This window comes from Bemisia tabaci, chromosome 5, assembly GCF_918797505.1.
Source record: "Bemisia tabaci chromosome 5, PGI_BMITA_v3".
Taxonomy (NCBI): domain Eukaryota; kingdom Metazoa; phylum Arthropoda; class Insecta; order Hemiptera; family Aleyrodidae; genus Bemisia; species Bemisia tabaci.
In genome coordinates this window covers 50,078,376-50,102,836 of record NC_092797.1, presented here as the reverse complement: position 1 = coordinate 50,102,836, position 24,461 = coordinate 50,078,376, and the positions used below count along the sequence as shown (strand labels likewise).

At 41.6% G+C, this 24,461-nt stretch overlaps 1 protein-coding gene across 1 annotated transcript in view; it reads right to left on the bottom strand.

Moving 5' to 3' along the window:
- LOC109032484 (uncharacterized) overlaps positions 1 to 17,459 on the bottom strand; it is an 84,745-nt gene extending 67,286 nt beyond the window's left edge. The window contains exon 1 of the mRNA XM_072300876.1: positions 17,150 to 17,459. The gene's annotated coding sequence lies outside the window, so the exon portion shown is untranslated. The remainder of the gene's footprint in view (positions 1 to 17,149) is intronic.
- Between the last annotated feature and the right edge of the window lie 7,002 nt (positions 17,460 to 24,461).

The window sequence follows — 24,461 nt, the reverse complement described above, 5'->3', positions numbered from 1 at the left end:
ATTTTCTCCGCACAAAGAGGAAAAATCACAGAAATTTTCAAGACTGGATGTTAAGTAGTTTTTCATTTAAAAAATAAAGTATGACAGGAAGTCTGCGACGTCGCAAACCGAGATACGTGGTTTGGTAGTTTCACCGTCGATATGACTCTAGGACTACGCTAAAAAAATTAGCAGAGCTGAAGGACAAAAAGAGCAGTCGGAAAAAAATCCTTCGACTTCAACTCCCACACACGCACTTTTTTCGCCGCGTATGAGATCACAGTCGATCCTTCGGCTCAAAAACTCTCGAAGAAACAATCCACGGAATAAAAACTGCCCACTTAGTCGTATTATGCTACACTTGCCTACCTTACGAGTCGGGGGCTAGTTTACGATTTGAAGAGGCTTTCTTCATCGAAACATAATACAGGCGCTTGATACAGCAACGGCCCACAGTGTTTTATGATTCATAAAAGAAAGGTTGGGCGGGGTGGACGCTGAATGCTGGAGAGCGCATTTCCTCGCCGCACAGAGGTCGGACATGAAATTTTTGGCGAAAATTGCAAATTTCGGTGTTTATTTCGTCACGTTATAAATTTTAAAAATTTAGGAATTGTAAAAAAAAAAGGAATTTAAAATTGGAAAAATTATTAATTTTTTAATTTTTTTTTTTTTTTTTTTTTTTTAATTATTAATTTTTTAAATTTTTTAATTTTTGTAGGAATTTTAAAATTTTATGAATTGTTCCGAGAAAACCAGTGAAACCATCTTTAAACTTCTACGTCTTTTGTATTGTAAGCTTTTAAAGTTTGCACATGTCTCTCCCGTTGACTGGTTCCGGTGTGCGCTGTATATGTGTGTGTGTGTGTGTGAGCACGCGTTCCTACATCTATCGCCATGCTGAGAAAGAACGCCGTATGACCATATGAACGTTTCCAAACGTTTCCTATTAAAATGTTTATATTCGGGGAAAGTTATGAAAATTTTGCCTGTAAAATTTTCGATGCGATACAGTAATTAGCAAATGAAATTAAAGATATCTAAAGATTTAAGAATGAAGCCTCGCAAATTCGCTAAAATATTCCCAATTTACCAGGAGAGACTTGGTAACATCCGGGTGTCCATAAGGCGTTTTTCCTTAGCGCGGCAAAATATTCCAGGAGAGTGAGCTGTCGACTTCTAGACACAGGATCGCTCACATATGTTTCACAGCCAGCCGTTTAAGTGCTGTGCCCGCCAGGTTTTCATTTCTAATTTTTTACGGAGGTTGTTTGGAGGAGTTTATTCCCATTCGCGTTCACAGCTTGGGGGATTACGTACCCCGTAAAATTACTACCAAGTTGGGCCGCGCACAGTATTTAGTACCTAGAGATTCAATGTAGTTCGAAACTGCACTTAACCTTGCGGAATTCAGGGGGAGGAGGGAAATAAAACTACAGGCTGGCCTCATCGAGGAGAACAACTGAAGAAAAATCAAGAGGCTGATCTTATCTTCGTGGTCTGGTCGTTAGAATTACCGAGCACTGACTTGGTGAGCTAGGGGTCTTAGGCTCGAATTCCGACGGGTGTGATGTATCAGACAGTCTTGGAAAGGGTCCGTCGGACAAATATATATTTGTCTTCTTGACTCCTCGTCTCTTCATTTCTATGACTCTTTGATTCTTTTCGGTTTGAGACTTGTGGCTAGAGAAAGTTTTAGACAGAGATTTAACTTCACACCTACATATATTTATGAGAGTTTACTGTCCAGTGCAACGAGGCTTCCCCTCTCCTTTCCTAGGTCTTACCTTAAATATTTTTGAAAATTGGCTTATTCCTTTAAAAACTCTAAGGAATAATATCAATATCCGCGATCACCAAAAATCACCCCCTGAAATGGAAATTAACAAGAGTCTGGCCTTCGATTGGTTGAAAATGTCTCGTGAAACTACTTATTTTGTGATGAGCCGGCTAGGGACCGTCAATATTAAATGATTCTGAGGTGATTTTTTAAACATAAAATAATTATTATCAAAACAAACGTCAGAAGAAACAGAATATAAAAAACTGAAGGCGAACTTCAGACAAATGGATGATACCTACTATGAGGTGAACAACATCGTTTTTCTGTTCAATCGAGGGTCCTGGAGCTAAAAATGCGTGCGTTTTTCGAGTAGATAACTATTCGCGCTCCCCGGTGTGTTTGTTGCCTGTGCGCCAAAGTTGAAGGCGATTGCAAGTGGACGATACCTAACAACGAGATCGCACATTATTCACTGGTTCAGTCAAAGCATCCCTCATTAAATCAATATGACTATATCTTCGCATAGCTTGCTATTCGCGCTATCCAGTAAATTCATTACTAACCGTGACTCGTTATTCCTTCTCTCCTCTATTCCTCACCTTTTTTCTTTCCTCTTATTTTAGCACCCTTTTTATGGTGACGCCTGGTCCAGCCGGTTCTCATACGCGACCCTTAATTTGGCCGATTCTACCCCTCTCTCGCGATTTCATGGGATATGATTTTGGGCAATTTGTGTAGATTTCGATCGATTTGGGGGAGTTTTCCGATATTTTCAAAAATCCCCCGCTCCTTAAACATATTTTCCTCCCCTCAAAAACGTATGACTATCTGATAAATGGATTAATTTGATTCCCTTGCGAGACCATCGTATATCAGCGTAGGCTCAACCAAAAACTCGCACCATAGCATAAAATCCATCATTTTCACATCGTCATGTGTTTTTTCTGGAATTATATCATCCACCGTATGTATACCACCGTGGAATCACCCAAAAAACTTGCATCATGCGTCTGCCTCGTAGAAACTCGTCAATTTCCCATCGCGGCGTGTTTTTTCTCCGAATTATATCACCCGGCATCACAGCTAGGGACGAAAAGCGAACGAAGAGGGAAGGGACCATCGCACCACGCGAAATTAATGTTCGTCTACAAGCGCACGACATCGTGAGTTCTGACACAGTGGAACGACGGAAAAAATGCACCAATGGTGGCAACGAGTTGATCGCTCCGTCCGTATGAAAATAAAAATTCAAGCGAAAAAAAAATGGGAGAGCTGAAACCACGTCAGTGCGGATTTACACGGTGAACTTTAAAAAAAGACGTGCGTGCGTTCGCTCCAGTTCACGTCTTGTTTTTATGTGTTTAAATGCTGGTTCTTTCCTGTCGGGGGCTTCGGATGGGGTTTCTGTGCCCGTTTGAATGCAGTGGCGTGGCGTGTTTTGCGATTTATCGATTGATCTGCCATTTAAACCAATGGTCAAGAATCGATTATTGAGGTGTTCGCTGCGAACACCCTGTTTATCGATCATTTTCCGCGGGTTTAAATGGCATAACAATCGATATATCGCAATTCACGCCACGCCACTGTTTGAATGGTTGATATGAGTTCAGGTGAACTTTGCATGGCTCTTCTGACGTAAGACCGTATCTCGATTTCCAAGTGAGCACTGTTCTCCGTATAACTCAATGCTTTTCGGGGCTCATTGAGGAGATGGAGGTACGCCCTTACGTCAGAGGAGCGACGGATGGAGACGCCACACGGTCAGCATGAACATGAACTCTCGTGAGAAATAGAGAAAAGGAAACCGAACGTGATGCAACACAACAACGAGCTCCGACCTTTCAGCAAACTGATGGGCCGTGTGTGGATGTGGCTGTCTTTCAAGGGTTTGCGTCGTGAAAGGTTTTACGGAATCAGTCAGCGTAGGGATGGAATCTTAATTAACATCGGTACCGTGGTGCGGAAATCCGATCTTAATTAGAATTTTTAAAAAAATGCAATTTTCATCCTTGCGATAAATCTGTGGAAGGTCATCACTCAACTCAAGCGTATTGTTAAATGCGTGGGTGGTAGCTCAAGTTTTAAATGTTTTCCTTGGTAAAAATTGGCGATACGAGCTGCGTTTCAAAATACTATAAGAATTCTTACAGCCGGCTAAAGAAGGCTACAGAAAATCATATAGCTGGCTGTAGAATGCGGAGAAAATCATACGGCCGGGCTATACGAAGCTATAAAAAATTATGCAGCCGAGCTATAGTTCCTATCGCCGGGCTTTGCACTTCATCGTCTGGCTGTTGCTTTTTCGCCATCGATTATAAAGGGCTATAAGACATTGTGGAGAAATTCGTGTGCTTTGAAAATCATTAAGTTTGATACGGAACCACCTTAATATTTACAAAACACACGTTATTTTTTCCTTTAATACATATTTTTTTTTCATCAATTAAAACGAGAATAATGAATACAGGATGTGCAAACATTTCAAAATCATGAGTTGAATAACGCTGACTCCCCCAGATTAAATATTAGAGCCTAACACAAAGCGGAGCGGCGACACACTGGCGCCTACAAACCTAACAGGGATACTTCACGCATTGCGCAATGCGTGAAGTATCCCTGTTAGGTTTGTAGGCGCCAATGCGCGTTTCGGGCTGCCCGCCTGCCGCACCGCAGCGTGCCACGGCGCTTGAAGCAACTATTTCACACCAGAGGTATTGCGCAGTATCATACGAAACTGAAGGCGCTCTAATATATTAGGAATGGCAGGCATCCATCAAAAGTACGGAGCTTTCCTCGCAAAATAAATCATGATACTACGGCCCAAAAAGAGAGCAGTGGTCTAAAAACTCACTTAGTCCTAGCACCCGTAATTAGTGACATTTAGCATACACTTTATCGCCTGGCTGTGAGTTGCTTAGTCACCATCGGCTATAAAAGGCTGTAAGAAATTGTGTAGCCGGCTATAGAAGCTATTGGAAATCTTACAGCCGGCCGTAGGTCTATGGTATTTTGGAACACAGATTCTACTGCCAATTTTTACCAGGGTTTGACGAAGAGCCTTTGATTTTTTTATGTTTCGGACGTGAGCATCCATTAAAAGGAATTGTGTCCGCCTGTATCTTCATGGGTTTTTTTCGTAGTTATTTCCGTGGTAGATAAAAAAAAGTACATTTAGCCCGTATCATACGATCAAAGAAGAGCCTCTAGGTGGTGTCACGCGACTTCACTTCAAGAGCTCTTCTTTGATCGCATGATGCGGGCTTTCCTTATCATGAAAATCGAAAAGAAAAAAATGTCCAATTAAAAGTCCTTAAAACCTGGGCAGATATTGGGGGGCCAGAAATCTACTAGGCCACTCTCAAGAAATGTGAGGGATTTTGCTAAGCAAGTGCGTGGCATATCTTTCTCCTTTACAGCTGTAATTAGATCAATTTTTTAATGAGAACAGCTTAAAACTGCTCCTTAGACGACTGAGTTTTTCAAAATTTTCCCTAAGAAGCCCCTCGAACTCCCCATCGAAGCTAGGAAAAGCCTTCAAACCCTCCTTCAAAGGTCTGGAGGAGTCCCACGGAACCCCTCGGTAGAAAATCTTTTTGTACTCCCCAGATTCCCCTTGATGAGAGATAGTACTCCTCTAGTCCCTTAACAAATAGCTCATAGTTCCATGCCACAATGCGAATAAATTTTGGTTCCTTAACAGTAGAAAGCCATATCGACGGTGAAACTCCCAAACCACGCATCTCGTTTACGCTGTTTAAAAATCTCGGCTCCCATTTTACTTTTTTTTTTGAAAGCGAATCAACATTATTTTGTGAAGTTTTCGCAGAATTTTCTCCGCACAGAGCAGAAAAATCGCAGAAATTTTGAAGCCGGAACGCTGAGTAGTTTTTCTTTTAAAAAATAAAGTTTTGAATGCAACAATTCGAAGTTTTTGCTGCTGAAAGTAAACAAAAGGCGTAATTATTCTGCGGAAATTGATGAAACTCTCCATCATAAGAGCTTCATAACGCGTCCAAATAGATTTAAAATTTCAAAAATTCCCGGGAGGCCCCCCAACCCCCCCACCCCTGTGCTAGGCCCGCCAGAATATTGGTACCAGGCCCGAGATGGATGTGGCAGGCCTGAGTGGAGCGATCCTATTGGTGGAAGTTAGTGGTTGAAATAGACAAAAAAGGTAAGTAACAAACTGACGAACGGCAACCCACAAGAGACCCTGTAATTAGTCCATCATTTTCCCGCTCAGTCTATAACAACCATTCGTTTCGACCAATGGATTGCTCCGTTTTCCCTTCATCTTCTTTGCCTATCGATTTGTCCGTCAATTTCAATAATCAGTCCGCTGATGGCGCTCACCAGGTTTTGAATTTCCATTCTTCAACTACCTACTGAAAATTGAGTTTTTCATGCATCGATTTTCAGCACCTGAATTGAAATTCAGCGGAAATTTTCCTACGTTGTATGTAATTTTATATAGGCTACCATAGCCCTTTACACCTACTGAGAGTTAAGACAATGTGAATCCATTTCTGATTGGTTCCCGTATTTTAGGCCTCCACAGTGTCACAAACGGGAATAAAGATTACATCTTCACAAATTGCAAAGATTATAATCTGGAATGGACCAGGGAGTTACGGCTTTTCTTTTTTCTTTTTCTTTTTTTTCTTCATTCGGCCAGGAACAAACGGAATGAGAGAAGGAACGGAGAAACACTCAAAAAACAAGTATGGGAAGAGTGACTTACCGGCCGAGTTATATGGATCATGGAGCCATAAAATATAGCTCGTGGAGCCATGCTTATAGGTTCACGACCAATAAAGTATGGCTCAGAAAGCCATACTGTAGACGGTAAGTCACTTTGGTTAGAAATTATGGACCTCCGAGCCATTTTTTATGGGTCTCAGAGTCATACCTTTTTTTGAGTGAAGGAATTTGAGAATGGGTCGATCAAAGATTACGAAAAACTTTCTATTTGTGTAATCTTTATTCCCGTTTGTGACTCCATGAGGGGGGGCTGCACCGAAAAAAATAATATGCTGTTTTAGCATCTAGGATGTCAAAAATGTGTCTGGTGATCCCAAGATGCTGCCTTTACTGCCCCCGCAGTTAATTTTACATCCTGTGAATGCAAATTCAACTGCGAGGGCAGTAAAGGCAGCATCTTGGGATCACCAGACACATTTTTGACATCCTTGATGCTAAAACAGCATATTATTTTTTTCGGCGTGTCTTAACTATCAGTATAAAGGGACTCTGGGCTACCGCAAAACCTAATAATGCCGCAAATTAAAATTAAGACATCGTTCGCACGAGACCGGATAAAATTAATTAAGGTTACTTGTCGATCAAAACGAGAATGAGTGATATTTTTATGAGACAGGAAGAGGAGAGACGCGAGGCGAGTCCTCATGGAAGCTCGATCGAGGTGTAAACACCCAAGGACATAATTAATCTGGAACTTTCATTTTTAAAGGTCTCATAATGATTGCCCCCCTCGATTACGTTTGCGTACATGCGCACACTAACGATCTGCGGAAACGGACAGTTTGATTGACAGTAGCCCGAGCATTGCAAAAGACAAGACTTACTTACGCAGGGTGTGGAATCTCGACCGAGAGAAAAAAACAGTCCTGTCTCCGAGAAGTAAAAGCATACAGAAATGCATGTCTCCCGTACTCAGGCAAAAACGTTGTATGAATTTCCGAACGTTGCCGAATTTCATCCGATAAAATTCGATTTTTCTGGTTAAGTTCACGGAGAAAACAACTAGAGTACCTGTATAGGGAGAGTGCCGACAGATCTGAAACTCCGAAAGTCCATCAGGCCTTCACCGATGCCTCCGCGAATAAAGTTAGGCCCAAAAGGGTAGCCAACCTATGAATTTCAATTATCCAGAGCGATTTACTGATACTATTGTTACGAACCGTCCTTTACTAAGCACGTGTTTGACTCAGTTTTTGCATAAATTTCTCAATTTCGCGAAGAACGCTCATTTCTGTACATTCTTGCATCTTGGTAGAATTGGAATCTGCAACTGCAGTGAATTTTGTGCGTTAGAAGTTGGTTAGAAGGTGGCTGCACTTTTGGGCCCTAACCCTCCATGAACCGATCTGTCGGTACTCTCCCTATACAGGTACTCTAAAAACAACTTAGCACTGAGCCTTAATAATTTAGGGAAATGGCGCCAACCACTTACTACATGCTGTTTTGCTGAGCCCTACGCTACGCTACGGTATTCGGGTCTGGCCCTGCTGTCTGTGATTGGCACTATTTTATCTAAAAAGTTAGGGCTCAGCGGTACGTTTCTTTTTTCCCTGGTGCGCATTTTTTGCTATGAATTTTTTACGCAATTCTATTCGAAATTCAACCAATATGTTCAACATTTTTTAGGAAAAAAACCATATCGATGACCAATGTACAAAACCACGTGCCTAGCGTACCTCCGTTTGCAACTTTCATCCAGACTCCCTGGCATCAGGGCCGGATTTACTTTCTTGCTGCCGATGGGCCGCCTGTATTTTGCCGCCCCCTTCTTATTCGTTTTGAAACATCAATAAAAACCATCAAGTAAACGTGCCGGAGGGAAAGAGGCGTATAAGACGCGTTTACTCGTGTTGGTCACATTTTTTGCGAAAGCCCGGTCAACACTACTAGCAAAAGTTCACGGAACTTGGCGCGAAAGTTAAGTTCCGTAAACCTATCTCTGTATGGACAAGGCCCTCCATTTATAAGAGATGAACCAAACAATTATGAAAGAACAAACATAAATGTGGTTTAATAATTTTAACTTCCGCCGCCGCGCCGCGCCGCGCTGACCGCACTGTGTTTGGCGCAATGCGTGCCAATGCGTGGCATTATTCTACAGTCTTACATGCGCTATGCGTCTCGGGCCGACCGCTGCTGCACGCTCTGTGTTTGACGCAATGCGTGAAGTATCCATGCAGTCTTGTAGGCGCTATGCGTTTCACGATGCCCGCTGCTGACCGCAGCGACCGCACTGTCTTTGGCGCAATGCGTGAAGTATTCATGCAGTCTTGTAGGCGCTAATATGTGTTACATGCCGACCGCCGCGCCGAGGGTTTCTCCTTTTCATCTCATGTTCTCGTCATCATTGCTCGCTGCGCCGCGCCGTGTCAGGCCAAATTCCGTGTTTGGTTTCTCTCTTAGTCTTAACTCGACTAATTAAAGGTGCTGTCTATTGTATCACAGAAGGACGACAAAGTTAGAGAGATTTTGTCACCTTTTCTCGTTCGTAATTTTTTTTTCTGAATCCGATTTTTTTTTATAGCTACATTTAAAAAAATTGCAAAATTTGCCGCCCCCTAAATTTGCCGCCATGGGCCGCGGCCCATGTGGCCACCCCCTTAATCCGGCCCTGTCTGGCATGCTTTATTTTTTCTTTGGAAAACTGTTCAATGTTAATTTCTTAAAAAACCCCTTGAATTTTCTCCTCTATTCGCAGAATATTCAGGATTTTCAAGGTATGAAGTTAGGTTGGTTCTCTTCGAAAAAATAAAATAGGCTCGGAAATTGTTACAAGCCCTGCAATAGAAAAACGTGGCTTTGTTTAATAGTCACCTATATTATTTCTCCAGAATAAGTATTTTACGCAGGAAAATTTGGCAGCATTTGAATGGTCATACGGCAGACATGTCGTCGGGTATTCCATTCTAATTTTCATCTTTCTCGGACTGGTGCTCTTCACTATGAGTTTGCACTTTCTCTTGCACCTACTTATAGTGCGTTAAAATGAATCGAGAATGGCGGTGCAAAAAAGTAGTATATGATATGTGAGTGTTTGTACCGTGTTTACAGACTTTTTGTCCGTATCATCGTGGATGAAAATGGACATCACGATGCGACTATGCAAAAGGAGTCCACCCAAGAGGTAGATTCAAGAGAGGGCGTATCTACTTAAGGGATGAATTGATTTATAGAGTTTCGAGACTGGGTTTTACAAACGAGATTTTTTTTAATTGGAATACATTTAAGTAGCAAAAGAAAACCAGCGCAATTACATTGTTGCAAAAATGTTGCTTCTTCATAGTTATCTAGAAAAACCTCCCAGAATAGCAAATAGTTTTTGCTTCCCACCACAAAATTGTTAATTTTAAAGGAGAGAATTGTGTAAATTTTAATACTATATATATTTTATGTATTTTGAAAAGAAAAGAATAAATCGCACGATTTTGAAAACACTGTAGTCGCGTTGGTTCCTTCTTGCTAAATGCGATCCAATTAAAAAGTTACAATATTCCTCCGGGGGTAATGGATCTATTTTCGGTCAAAAATTTAAAATGAAATCCGTATTCTAGCTACTATATTTCTTCGATATCTGGATCCTGTTATAGATTCACCTGAAGCTTGAGTATTCTCGTAAGTATGACAAAAAAATATAAGTTTTATTGGATGGGCAAAATAAGTTCATGCACTTAATGAGACATCATTTTAGTTGAGTCATCGACACAAAGTTAGTATAGGTATGAGAGTCGGATCAGAATCCAAACTGCTTGAAAAGATTCGCGAATCTATATCCTCGAGATAAAATTCAGCGCGTTAATCCTATTGACGAGACTAAAATTGTCACGGCAAAACCTTGTCTATATCAGCCACTTCACCGATACGGCCTCTCCGCAGCGTATATTTTCAAGAGCGTTGACTCCTATCGAAAACGGGAAGTTGATCAACTTGCTTATTATGGAATAGCTTCGCACCATTCCGCGTGTTTTCTTTCCTTCTTTATTTTTTGTTTGGTTTTTACAAGTAATTCCACTCATCCGGCCTATGTCAAAGACCTGCTCCTCCTCATCGGCCTCGAGTAAAAAAAGGGAAGAAAAATATTTCAGATTTTTGGGAAGAAAACCTCTAACACGTAACGTTTGAGTGGAATAATATCGGTGAATTTGCTGCTTTGCTATCAAGATATTGAATTTTTTAAGTTGAGCGTTAACGAATGCTGCACATTTTTCATCCCCTAACTTCTTCTCTCTTGGTTTTAGCTTCTTTTTTTACAATTTACTAAAGTTCCTATTTCCTCAGTTTCGCAATGAATAACGACTAGTACCTAGCATACTTAAATATTGAAAAGCTGCAATTCGGTGAAAAGGTTCATTTTACAGTCAAAAGAAGAAACGAGAAAATTCTTGGAAATTAAATTTAAGGAAAAAATCTAAGAGGAAACGCATGATTTCTATAAATTTTTATACGTTGTCGGAGGGGTATTTTAGAAATTCACGACTCGAGCGTTTTAATTCAAACCTCATTATAAATGTTGAATATTCCACACAATGTGACCGCATTGCTTAATGCTTTAAGATGTGGGGGCATGTTATGACTGGGGAGTGTTTCCGAGGTAACTTAAGTCCACTCCAACAGCTACTCCTGTTGGAGCCCACGAGGTTGTCAAACCATCCATAATTCGAGGTAAAATTATTATGGGACAACATTCAGAGGGCAGGATTCCAAAGCTAAAACTAATGATCAAAAATGCATCTTACTCATACAATGTAATGCGAAATGCGGAGTATTTTCCCCAGTTTCAGAGTATTTAGACACGTAACCCTTTTTTTCAATGAGTTATTTACGCTGGTAACAGACTCGAGTTCTCATGAATAGAAATAGAGGATAGGCTACCATCAATAAAATCTATTTATGAAGACTTTACATTTCTGTGATCAGCTTAACTGACCTATATCACATGGCTGGTTCGCATTGATCTCTGTAAGCAGTCGGATCTCCTGCAATGCGTCGGCTATAGAACGTACAAAGAAAAAAAAACCCCACGTATTTAAATAAGCGCATCTAAATATAGACACATCTACAAATGTTTTCTCATATAGAAAATCTTTTCACGCTATCGACTCTCACAGGCTTACACTCAACCGATAATAAATTGAATATTTATCGAACCCTTTTTCTACGAAGTTGCCTCAATGTTTTCATAAGATATTAACAAGTCGATCTTTTCCATTTGCTACCCTCTCCGAGATCATTCTGACACGAAACATTGTTTGATCTGCATCCCTCCTTATCATCACTCTTCACGCCGCGCGGCGCGATGGGTCTCTTCAACCCCTCTTCCGGCTGTCAAGCCTCGAGCGTTGGTGCACCAAAAATAAACCTAAATGCCCCTTCGATCGATCGAGTTAGAATCATCGATTTACGTGAAAGGATGAAAAATGCCGATAAACGAAGATAATCGATCGATTGTATGTCTTGCAATGAGTGTTCTAGAATTAGGCACTTATGATTAATAAAATTGAATTCAAGATTTAGCGAAAACTTTGCAATATATGGACTCACTTTTATCATTTTTTACACAATTTTCGCCGGTTTTTCGTCGGAATGTAGCGTTAAAATCATCGATTTACGTGAAAGGATGAAAAATGCCGAATAAACTAAGAGAATCGATTGATTGTATGTCTTGCAATCAGTGTACTAGAATTAGGTACTTGTGATTAATAAAATTGAATTCAAGATTGAGCGAAAAATTTGCATAATATGGACTCACTTTTATCGTTTTTTAATTACACCGTTTTAGCCGGTTTTTCGTCGGAATGTAGCGTTATGAATATTTTCCTCCCCTGAGATTCACCCAACTATTTACATTCAGATCGTTACGCTGGGTTCAGCCACGTCACCCCTCTTACGCTCCGTATCGTAAACTTGCAAAATTCGGTTCGGATCGACTCGGCAACTAAACTAACTGCACGGTAAGGCGTGTAGTATCACGGGTAAATGAAGGCATTTAAGATTTATGAACTTAAGGTCCTCTACCGATGATCCTCCCATGTACATATTAATCACGCTTGTGAGTCAAAAAGACTTTTTTGGTCTCTCATTACAGATGCGTTTTGATCGTATCAATTGGTCAAATTGGTTTATATCTAATTTTTATCAAAATATTTAGACTTTACGCGGGTAAATTTTTCTCGATTGGTCTGAAGCGACAAGCACACAAAAAGTATGGGACTATTATCTTTTCACTTTTCCATCACCATCATAATTTCTTTCTTCATATTTGCCGCCTCCCCTTTCTTCATTTATTTTCCTCATTTTCCTTTTTTCTAGCTTTTTCTTTTTCTCTTTCTCTTTCCACTCAACTTTGTCTCAGAGTCGAAATTCAAAACCTGGTAAGCGCTATTAGATGTTACGTTTGTGCGACTGTTTTTGTCATTTCACGGGAACCAAGACACCTAAAATATTGATTCTTGTGTGAAAAGTATGGCCAAAATGTAGAGAAAATTTCCCCATAGAAAGTCTAAAGACGCTTAAGTTCTCCTACAATCAGAGAGCACCATGCACAATCTTAGCAACACCTGATGGCGCCAACCGGATTTTGAATTTTCACCTTCAGATGATGATTGGGAGCCTTTCTTATCGTCAAGGAGGAGGAAGAGATGTAACCAATGATTGACCTAAAATAGAACCCTTGCAGTGACATCACGGCAGGGGCAAACTAATCAAGGCACTTAATTAATGAAATAATGAGCATTCAATTACCTAATGCATTAATCACCCGATCCATCTCATTCCGCGGGCCGTTGCAGTATTTCGATTAGATGCACATCCTGCAGCGGTCGTGCCGATCCATACCCAATCGAACGATTCCGAACAGATCGATATTCGATTATTCTTCGGATTCGTTAAACGCCCATCCCTCTCCAGTCGGCCCTAGAGTCCCTTTATTCTGAGAGTCAAGACAATTTGAATCCATTTCTGATTGGTTCCCGTATTTTAGGCCCCCACAGTGTCACAAACGGGAATAAAGATTACATTATCACCAATTGCAAAGATCATAATCTGGAATGGACCAGGGAATTACGGATTCGGCAAGGAACAAACGGAATGAGAGGAGGAACGGAGAAAGGCATTTGAGAGTGGGCCGATCAAAGATTACGAAAAACGTTCAATTTCTGTAATCTTTATTCCCGTTTGTGACATCCATGAGCCGAATTGTCTTGACTCTCAGTATAAAGGGACTCTAGTGCCGATCAATACCCGATCGAACGATTCCGAATAGATCGATATTCGATTATTCTTCAGATTCGTTAAACGCCCATCCCTCTCCAGTCGGCCCTGCTTTGCGGGGGATATCGTTTACAATTTACATCTCTCCGCGGTCGTGGTGTTTGCTTTGCGTCTGGCTCTTCTCATAGCTCGTGTGACGTAAGAGCGTAACTCCAACTTCACGTGGGTCCTGTTTCCCGTATGACTCCACGCTTTTCATGGCTCATGAGAGGATGGAGTTAGGTCTTTGCGTCTGGAGGGAGCCGTTTTCCGCTCTGTTTTCTCTCGATGATAAGACAGTGGCACGAACCGGAACACCCGGTGCGGCGCGACGAAACCATGTTTCCTCTTTGATTTCTCGCTCCCCTCGTTTCGAGTCACTATCAATCAGTGGCGTGACGTGCTTTGCGATATATCGATTATTATGCCATTTAAATCCATGGGAAAGGATCGATAAACAGGGTGTTCGTAGCGAACACCTTGACAATCGATTCTTTACCATAGGTTTAAATAGCTGAACAATCGATATATCGCAATTCACGCCACGCCACTGCTATCAATCGGGGTCTCTGGGGATTTTTCCGCTCTTTACACTAAAATTTGGTGTCCGGGCCAAAGCGACTTGCTACTGACATTCTAATGGAATGGTTCTTATCGTGCGAGTTGAGAGAAATGTAAACAAATAGTCGTATCCTGGTCGAGAGAGCGTATCTAAATATCAAGATTGCGAAATTTCCATTCAGAATTTGCTTCTCTAGCATTAGGAAACTGTTGGGAATGACTGAAAATTTCACTGGTTTTGTTATGTAAAAAAACACAGGAGTATAAGTGAGATTCTGGATCGAAGTTGCACGGTTAAATTTCGGGGGAAATGAAATGTTTTAAGTCAATTTTGCATCCTTGGGATGGAGTTACTTTCCTACGTGTGGGAAACTAGAAAATTTGAGAGTATTGTACTTTTTTCACCCGATTTTTTCATCTAAATGTTTGCCTAAGTTACTTGCAAATTCTGTTCCTTAAAAAGTAAAAGCATGTATGTATCAAGTTCTGCGACATTGATGTCGTCAGAACAATCACATTTCAGACTAAGAATGCAAGAAAAACGAGTTTCCATCATTGGCGAGATTTTTTATAAGGGCCGGATTTACCTACTTGCCGCCCATGGGCCGCCTGTATTTTGCCGCCCCCTTCTCATTCGTTAAGAAACATCAATAAAAACAATCAAATGAACGTGCCAGCGGGAGAGGGGTGCATAAGACGCGTTTACTCGTGTTGAGCACATTTTTTGGGAAAACCGTGTCAACACCACCAGCAAAAGTTCACGGAACTTTGCGCAAAAGTTAGGTTTCGTAAACCTATCTCTGTGTGGACAAGGCCTTCTAATTATAAGAAAAATTATGAAAGAACAAACATAAATGTGGATTAATGATTTTGACTTCCGCCGCCGCGCCGCGCAGACCGCACCGTGTTTGCGCAATGCGTGAAGTATTCCGACAGTCTTGTAGGCGCTATGAGTTTCGCGCCGACGCGACCGCTGCTGAACGCAACGTGTTTGACGCAATGCGTGAAGTATTCACGCAGTCTTGTAGGGGCTAATATGTGCTACATGCCGATCGCCGCGCCGAGGGCTTCTCCTTTTCATCTCAAGTCCTAGTTATCGTTTCTCTCTATAAGTCGCACCGTTCCAGGCCAAATTGCGTGTTTGGTTTTTCTCTTAACTCGACTAATAGAGGGTGCTGTCTCTTGTATCACTGAAGGACGACAAAAGTAGAAATTACAATACTCTCAGAAAATTAGAGAGTTTGTCGCCTTTTCTCGTTTGTAATTTTTTTTCAAAATCCGATTTTTTTTACACCTATATTTAAAAAAATTGCAAAATTTGCCGCCCCCTATAGATTTGCCGCCATGGGCCGCGGCCCATGTGGCCATCCCCTTAATCCGGCCCTGAGTGAAAAATTTGAATTTCCGAAAAATTAAGGGATGATGAGGAAACTAGGATTAGTTTCGACTTAATGGTAAAATGTATGCGAGTTAGATCTCTGGCGAACTGACAAAAACATTGCGTCCTTTCACTTAAGTGCAAAACAACCAGATATTTTGAACATACAGCTAGTGGCTATGGACGGATTATTGGGTTATTTGACCGGAGGAACACTTTCAGAATGAGTATTTCAGTCCGAATAGTAAGTTGGAAGAATACTTAAAATATATCAGCTGGATTTCTAGGTAAGTAATAAAAACTGATCCAGATTTTCACCCGTACAGCTTCAGTTCCCGAAATATTCATTTTCCCCAGATAATCTAGTTTTTCCTCGTGGAAAATCGATTCTCTGAGAAACTCGAACGCGATGGGGTGAATGTAGTACTTCTTTGAACCTAGCATTAAAAAGATACCTAAAGAATCACGAATCATGTGCCTTGCATCCTTACACTTGTGTAAGACATAGGTACCCTCGTTAACACAAATCATATTGAAATCTATTATGCCTAACCCACGGACATAGGGTCAGCAACACGCAAAAATGAACCAACTTTTCTTGTTTATTCATGAAAGAAATCACTTTTCTGCATAAGACAATCAGTAGAAGATATGTTGTTGCTGAGATGAGCCAAAACTTGCGCTTCATTCGACGTGAAATCGTTACATTTTCATGACTATGTGTTTTATGCATAAAAAGTGTGAAACCTGGTCGAAATGAAGCTTTCGCCTAAGGAAGACTGCTCTTGACAAAAATATTAGTCCGGATTTCATCGAATTCGGCAAGACAAGCATGTCAATAGACGTGCACATGACAGAAACTTACTGTTAGGTAAATTTCCGGGCCCCATAGGATTTCGTCATAACCAAGTGCTGAGCTCAAAATCACGGACCCTTGGCACACCTGATTTGTAGTTTCCAGACGGTATTGAACGTAACGACATTTCAACTTTACAAAATTTCCACCCGTAAATGGGCTTTTTTTCTGGAAACTGTTAGAAGTTCATGACTTTTAAGAAAATTTCGATACCCGAGTTTTTTTCGATTTCAGACAAAACTCATCAGTATTTCAGACAGAAATTGCACAGTCGTATTCTTAAAAAAAATTGATTTTTTGTCAATGTCAATTTGTAAACTTGAGAAAAAAAGTTCGGTTACGGAGACTGAACCTCTTATCATTTTGCACACCACTCTTTTTTATTCAGGTAGCTTAACTTCCCAGATATATTGAACCAAATTCCGGTTAGCTGAACCGTATTTCGATTTCTGTAACCAACAATTACGGTTACCGGAACCAGAAAACTTCAGTTTAGTAAAGTAGAGCTTTTCTTCTCCATGATAAGAATTGAATTACGTCCCGTCGTCCAGATACAAACTGAAAAAATCACAAAAAAGGAACTTACGATAATCAGCGAAAAGGCTCGAAGAAAATATCCCAGCAAAGGGTCAAATCCAACAATCACTAGACAACAACACTAAAACATTGTTCTTGATAACATGATACTCTGCGAACACATCCATGATATCCTCCAGAGTTCCGAAAGAAACAACAACACAAGCGCACTGCACTATCACCATCCGGCCCGCAGGACCAATGCGGTCCACCCCGCGGTGATCATCCTCCACGGCGGAAAAGCCACGACGATAACGCGACGCGCGGCAACGAAAGGCATCAAACGACTGTAAAACTTTCAATCGGTGCACGGAGTGTTTCACAAGGCACTCTTGGAGCGCCGCTGCTCCCCCTCCCCCCCCTCTCCCACCACTTTCATTCAGGCATCAGCGCCGGCTTCGAGTGCCTGCGCTCCCAGCCCCCCCCCCCCCCCCCGGTCGCCCGTCGGCGCGGCGGTCGACGGCCGGGCCGGTGCTTACCGCCGGCCTCGGCACTCCGTTGTCAGACCCCCCCGGTTTACCGTGGAGTCGCACGGGATCGCTGGGGGTTTCCACGGCGAGCTGACAGCGGCGGCCCCCTCGATGTTGTCATTCGGTGCGGGATTTTTTCAATTTTTGCGGAGTCTGTTGAGGTTGGGTGAAAATTTTATGAATTTTGATGATATTTCTTGCAAATTTTGTTACGTTGGCCGGAGTTTGATAAACATTTGGACGAGTTTGACGGAGTTGATCTCAATTTGATGAAGTTCGGCCTTTGGTGCGCCGTTTGCGTTAGCCCGAGTTTGGTAGGCATTTGATCGAGTTTGACGGAGTTGGGCTCAATTTGATGAAGTTTGGTGGGGTTGGATGGTGATTTGGTGGAAAATTATGGGATTTAATGAGTTGAAAAAGTTGGTCAGGGTGCGCCTAAAATTTGATCAAGTTTGACGAAGTGGGATCTCGATTTATAGAATTTTGACGAAGTCTGATGGTAATTTGGTCAAAATTGACGGAATTGATGACTTCGTAAGGTTTCCCATGGACATGATACAAATTTGATCGAGTTTGTCGAAGTTGGAGCAAAATTTGATGATGGTTGGCGAAATTTGATGTCAATGGTCTGAAGAAACGGAATTTGACGGCTCGGTGAAATTGGCCAGGGTTTCATACTCGTTACCTATTTATCGAGTTTGACGCAGCTGGGGGTGAACTCGACCAAGTTTGACGGAGTATGCTGTGACTTCAGACGACGCTGACGAGGTTTGATGGCATGAAGAGATATATCAATTTTGATGGAAATTTGATCAACTTCGAGTGTTAAAATTTATACTGAAAAGTGTAGTTCTGCATGACATTGCATTTTGCTCAGTCGATAATTGGAAACCAGCTCTGCTTACTCGAGATGATATGTTTTTCGAGAAATTTTGCTCGCCGTGTTTGTACGGCACAGATTCCACTCATGCACCACCGCCCCGAATCATATTCAGGCCGCAAAGTTCCAGGTCATATCTTCACTTACTATTTTTTTCCAGATGAACCGAAATTTGAATTTTTCCTTCTAAAAAATATAATTAAAAAGTTATGTTGCAACACTGGGCTGCCTGCGGAGCGGTGAACCGGCGCGACGAACCGCGGTGTTGGAGTGCCGGCGCCGGAATTGCCAGGTGGCGTAGGATATTACCGTTACCTCGTTCGCGCGCCGCGTGAAAAACGCAGACTTACCCTCGGAGGTGGCATCGTGGTGGTTTGAGGTCTTCCATAGTCCACGAGTCAACGAGGAGCCGTGGGAAATGCACTGAGCATCCTCGTGCCGATATGACGTCACGCGTGCAAACTAACGAGTCGGCGCCGCAGACGTTGGGCACAATTTCGATGCACTTTTGATCGGAGCCTCCCATACTACCGTGTGATAGCGAAGAGAGCCGTAGGTGGTTGCTGGAATGAACCTCGAGACACTCGAAAGCATGTGCTAACCATGGCTCATGCAGAAATGCACCTACTGCTCTCTTCGCTACATTGAAAAAATATTCTCTGCGTTTTTACCAAGGTCCGTTGGTACCTTTACCATCTCACTTTTTTTTACCAATTATTGGTAATTTTACCAAGACAGACTGGTAAGCTTACTTAAAAACCGGTATTTTTACTGTTTTTTCCAGGTAAGAATACCACTTTTATTGGTAATCAATTCCCGGTAACTTTGCCATTTTATCTCGGTAATTCTACCACAGTCGATAAAAAATATTAGTGTTTTTACCAAGGTCCAGTAAAATTACCGAGAAAGTTCAATAATTTTACCGAGATTTCTCCGTAAAATTACCAATTCCATAAATGGTAATTTTACCAAGAAAAAACTGGGATCAAATAGAACCCTGAATTCTTGGTAATTTTACCCTTTTCCAAGTAAATACACCGAGATTTTTTTTTTTCAGTGTATCACAGCAGCATACTACCAGCCTCACTTGACTCCTGATCGGCTGAACCAGGAACCCGCGAACGTGGCCACTAGCACAGCTGTCCCTAAGCGGGACCTCCAATGTCCATTGCAACCACTTGCTTCCATCAATAAAATCGCTCTATTTCCTACATTATCCAGTCTTCTTTATCTATAGCTTTGTCTATCAGCTTCGGTAATCAGCCCGCAGACGTAGAACTGAATAGCTAGTAAAAGTCAGGGATATTCAATATGACGTCTATTCCTGCGTAAAAGTTCTGAGGAGATCCGATAGTGCCACTGGTTTTCTATGAAAGAAACTGCCAAGCTCAAGAAGAGCTTTCAAAGTTGAGGTTATAATTGTTGATGAGCCTAATTGTTGAATTGAAACAGATGGTCCCAATAGAGATCATGAGGTCTCTTGCGGGTTGCCGTCTTTCGCGGGCCTTTTACTCATACCTCCTTTGCCCACTGCAACAACCCGCTCTCACCAAAAAGATCGCGACGTTTCCTCTTTGCCTTTTTTGTCTACCCTGGTAAAAATTTGCGATAGGAGCTGCGTTTCAAAATACCATACGAGTTCTTATAGCCGACTAAAGAAGGCTGTAGAAAATCATATAGCTGGTTGTAGAAAGCGGAGCAAATCATATAGCCGGGCTATACGAAGCTATGAAAAAGTATACAGTCGGGCTATAGTTTCTATCGCCGGGCTTTACACTTGATCACCATTGGCTATAAAAGACTATAAGAAATTGTGTAAAACTTCGTCTGCTTTGGAAATCATTAAGTTTTTTACGGAACTGCCTTAATGTTTACAAAACACACATTTTTTTTCATCAATTAAAATGAGAATAATCTATACAGAGTGTGCAAACATTTCAGAATCATGAGTTGAAAAACGCTAACTCCGCGAGATTAAATATTAGAGCCTAACACAAATCGCAGCGGCGACGCGCTGGCCCCTACAAACCTAACAGGGATACTTCACGCATTGCGCAATGCGTGAAGTATCACTGTTAGGTTTGTAGGCGCCAAAGCGCGTTTCGCGCTCTCTGCCCGCCCGCCGCGCCGCAGCGTGCCACGGCGTCTGAAGCAACTATTTCACACCAGAGGTATTGCACAGTATCATAAGAAATTGAAGACGCTCCACGTTTAGCATAAACTTTATCATCTGGCTGTTGCTTAATCGCCATCGGCTATAAAAGGCTATAAGAAATTGTACAGCGGGCTTTAGAAGCTATTGAAAATCTTACAGCCGGCCTCAGGTCTATGGTATTTTGGAACACAGATTCTACTGCCAATTTTTACCAGAGTATAGCTTTGTCTATCAGTTTCAGTAATCAGCCCGCAGACGTAGAACTGAATAGATAGATCTGAACTAGATAGAGTCTACATGAACTCTATAAATACGCCATGAGTATGTGCCTTTTCGCCACCAACTTATAGATGCGCTGCTGTGCGCAAATTGCTCGGGCAAATAAAAGAAGCCGAGACACCTTCAATTTCTCGTTTATGCAGCACGGACATCCCCTGAGCACGTATAGTTGTATCAAGGCGTTACTAATGTCCGTCGCTGCGAGGCTGTGGCGGACGTCATGTTCGTTGACAGACCTACCAGGGTCGCTGGACACTTGAAGACGCTTTATCATATCATTCTCTATCTTCTGGCGAATGGTGGAAATCTTAATGTTATTATTGTTTAATTTTAATTATTAGAAATTGCCAAGCGTATATCGCGATCATCTCACAGGAATATGAGACCTGAGACAAAGTGACCCTCCATTGGCCTCATAGCGACGGATGGAAACTTTATACCTTCGGAGATTCAACACTTCCTTATGGACAATAATTATGAGAGGGCCAAAATCATTACCCTTTTTTCGGCTGTTGACCTACCTACAAGGCGGGTGGTGAACTTCGGGTGATGTAACGCAGGGTTGGACTGGCTTGCATCTGAGAACGTAGACCCTTGGCTGGTTAAAGGGGCGTAATGTGATATTTCCTGGTAGGGCATCCCCTATGTGGAGAGGGGTTCGGAAAATTTGGACAAAGCAGCACAAGTTTACGCCATTTTCAGGTTCCAAGTTTATTAATCATACAGATTAAAAATTGCAAAATTGAACGTATTGAAGTAACCGACAGACTTCTGAAATTAAAGAAAACATAAAAAATTAAAGCCCCTGGACGCATCCGAGCATTATTTCCAAAAGAACCGAGCCAGTGCCGCGGTTTACACGAGCCTAAGATGTGGGTCTGCAAATCCATCCTAAAAAAGAATCAGGCAAGAAACTGAAAAAAGAAGAAAGAACGAGTATCAACACAGCTGAAGACAGGAAAGACGTATTCGGGCCTCTTTCTTAACTTTCCTCCCGAATTTGAGCAACACCTCATTGACAGCATATAGCAGAGCATTGAGAGCTTACGCTTCGCGTCATATCGCGCCTTCAATTTTTCAGATACAGCACAGACGTCCATCAAGTACGAATAGTTGTATCTCTGCGCCGTCGTAAACGCGCATCCTTTCCCTCGCTTTATTTAATGCACATGCAATGTGGACATCCATCTTGCGCGAATAGTTGTATCGCGTCTATACACTTTAGATGTCTCTTATTTTTGAATTTCGAGATAAATTAAGGTTAAGTTTTCCTGAGATATGCTATGGCACGTCCAAAGAAATAGTCATTTTGAAAAGGAAGAAATGTGTTTAAAAGTCTCTCAAGAGATCTATAAAGGGTGCGTATGTCTAAAAATCAAACCGACCATCGCTTCTAAGAGAGTTACACATAGCGAATGAAAGAGGGGATGATAAAGCGCCTGTATGTCAACAAAAGGGTGAAAATTTTACAGAAAAGTGTTTACGTTTCAGAAAGTAGATCTTGGACCTCTGTTCACCACTATCATGCGTAACAGCACCTTTCCTTAAGCCTAACTCTCTCTTCTTCCGTGCATTTAAGAAATTTTTCACATCTATTCTCGGTCGTAATTTTTTTCTCCTCATATTTTGGTAGCTGTCAAAGGGGCGCGTTTTCGGCGCGCCAAAGGGACGTATCTGCCAATGGCAAATGGCCTTATGGCCAGTCCGAGACTGATGTAACGTGCCGAATAAGTTTGCCGAACTTCGATTTGTTTGCGAAACGAATTACTAAACGCGTTGCTCAACATCCACCTAGTAGGTGAGTCGACGGTTGAATGTTGAAGTCCCGAAAGTAAAAGCTTCCACCATTGCTAAGATAGCGATGGAGAGTCTCTTGTCTTTGTATATGAAACAACAGAGGACAGTATGCCTTAAGGTGGGAGGGGGGTGGAATAACCATAACAAAGCCTGGAAAGGTTACTCCTGCATAATTTGGCTCAAAAAACGCCAGAAAATTCCAGTAATTGAACTTGCGCCGGAAATTTCAAGCCGGAAAAACAAGAAATTTGAGAAAACCTCTGTTAAAATTTGCCTGCACTGTTGACAGTCTTAGAAATAATTCACTTAAGGTGAATCCAGGGTTCGATAAGGGATAATTTAAGATTAGAGATAGCGCCACCAGTCACCACTGAAAATTTCACTTTCCTTCGACGATTGCTGAAATAATATTCTTCAAATTACAAAGAGCAGATCCACAAGATATGGATTATTTTTTGCTTGATTTTTTGAGCCATAAATATTGGCAATTAGAATTACAAGCGCAGAGAAAGTACGGCTGAAACTTTCAGCTCAGCGGCGGCGGCCGAGCGCGCAACGGAATCCTTCATTTTCTGTCTCTCTCTCTCTCCCATTGCCGCAATGAGAATTACTTTCCGCCGTAGTTAAGACTTTATTTTTGGGAATTTCGAGAAGACTTTTTTTACTGAGTGTTCCTCAAGTATGTTGCTATATCCCCTGGATCTCCAATCTTGAATAAGTATTACGGTTTTTATTATTTTGGCAAATAAATATACGGTTATTCTGAGCAGCGCGACGTGGTGGCCAAATCGCGAAGTTCCAAGCCTGGATTCACCTTAAAAAGACTCATCTAGCGATGCCGCCGATTGCTCAAATTTCCTGGTATTCAAATATTTTGCAAAATCATACTATGTTGAATAAATCTACTATGAATCTCTTCCGGGTTTAGCCGCCGCGCCGGCCGCTGCAGGCTGCAGGTTGGACAAAAGCAGGACTCGAAAGTGTTGAATGCAATAATGATCTAGAGGTTTGCACGAGAAACCAACATGCGCCTTCAATTGAGATTGATACCAAATTATTAACTCCTATGTAAAATTCAACAACGCAGACAAAAGAGAAGAAAACGGACACTGAGTTGTCGAGTGCGGTATGGAAGCTTCATTACTTTCCCGTAGAGAGGAAAAAATGGCGGAGAAATGTATCCCTCCCCACAATTTAGTTCGATAAATCAGACGCGCGCGCGCGGCTTATTCGATACATCGATTGAATTAACTCGAGTCTGCTCGACATAAAACTGGTACCAGTTTTTAGGTCAGGGCTCCACGATTTCTATCAACTACTTCCTCGCCCCCCTCCCCCTTACGACCAGAAAAATAATTTGTAATATTATGATAACTAATAAGGTTAGAATAAAGATGAAGAAAATAAATGCTCATCACATTCAATAAAATCGAAATTTTATTGTAATTAATCACGATTTTATTTATCGATAATATTGCGATATATCGCCCTAGACAAAATCGTGATGTATTTGTATTCTCCGATCAAATTGCAACCTGTCGTCATCACTGCTACTTGGGGTAATTTACAGAATTACTATGTTACTACTATACCTACGGCTTTAATGGTGCGCGATCAAACATCAGTCATTTCGATAAATTCATAATGATGAATCAATATGCAGCTTAAAGCCTTGCCTTATGCAATAGTAACTAACTATCAATGTCGCTATCGCTTACTCCTCTAGATTTCGATCTGATAA